Source organism: Megalopta genalis, unplaced genomic scaffold (assembly GCF_051020955.1).
Source record: "Megalopta genalis isolate 19385.01 unplaced genomic scaffold, iyMegGena1_principal scaffold0055, whole genome shotgun sequence".
NCBI lineage: Eukaryota > Metazoa > Arthropoda > Insecta > Hymenoptera > Halictidae > Megalopta > Megalopta genalis.
In genome coordinates, this window is record NW_027476124.1 from 356,019 (window position 1) to 357,500 (window position 1,482).

Sequence of the window (1,482 nt, forward strand, 5' to 3'; positions counted from 1 at the left end):
CTCGTCTGTTGCATCATAGCGCGTCTCGGCGCAATCGACCGATTCGCTCGATCCATTATTTTCGATTTACGGCTAAAATAAATTTTTCTCATTTTATTCAATAACATATTCTTGCTTAAATAACTTTTTTACATAGGGATTAAGCATTTAGAACGATACATTGTTTAAAATAAGGGCACTTTACTCTTGACATTTTACGGTTTTTTCAATTTTCTGAAAAATCCTATCATTAGATTTTTTTAAGAATACGATATTCTTGCTTAACTAACGTTTCTACATAGGGATTAAGCATTTAGAACGAAATCTAATGTCAGAAAATGGCACTTTACTCTTGACATTTTTCGGTTTTTTCAATTTTCTGGAAAATCCTATCATTAGATTTTTTTAAAAATACGATATTCTTGCTTAACTAACGTTTTTACATAGGGATTAAGTATTTAGAACGAAATCTAATGTAGGAAAATGGTACTTTACTCTTGATCGGTACGTTGGGACTTTGAAAATATTCGGGCGTACGCGGCGCGCTCGGCGCTTCGAACAGCTCCGGTGTCCCCATTATTTTCGATTTACGGCTAAAATAAATTTTTCTAATTTTTTTCAATAACATATTCCTGCTAAAATAACTTTTTTACATAGGGATTAAGCATTTAGAACGATACATTGTTTAAAATAAGGGCACTTTACTCTTGACATTTTACGGTTTTTTCAATTTTCTGAAAAATCCTATCATTAGATTTTTTTAAAAATACGATATTCTTGCTTAACTAACGTTTCTACATAGGGATTAAGCATTTAGAACGAAATCTAATGTCAGAAAATGGCACTTTACTCTTGACATTTTACGGTTTTTTCAATTTTCTGGGAAATCCTATCATTAGATTTTTTTAAAAATACGATATTCTTGCTTAACTAACGTTTTTACATAGGGATTAAGCATTTAGAACGAAATCTAATGTAGGAAAATGGTACTTTACTCTTGATCGGTACGTTGGGACTTAGAAAATATTCGGCCGTACGCGGCGCGTCTCGGCGCTTCGAACAGCTCCGGTGTCCCCATTATTTTCGATTTACGGCTAAAATAAATTTTTCTAATTTTTTTCAATTACATATTCTTGCTTAGATAACTTTTTTACATAGGGATTAAGCATTTAGAACGACATATTGTTTAAAATAATGGTACTTTACTCTTGTGATTTTTCGGTTTTTTTTGATTATTTGGAAAAATAAATTTTTGTAATTTTTTTAAATACGATATTCGTGATCAGTGAACGATTTCACATATGGATTAAGCATTTAGAATCGTGCGGAAGCGTTATTAAAAAAGTTTACTCGATGCGATGGGACTTTGTAAAGTTTGTGAAAATTTTCATATTGGGAAAAAATGTGTAATTTTTTGTCTAGTTTACGGTAGTGTAATTTATTTTAATGTTTACTATAAATTTTTTTTTCGTTCGTTCACGCGCTATGTTACAACAGCACGGC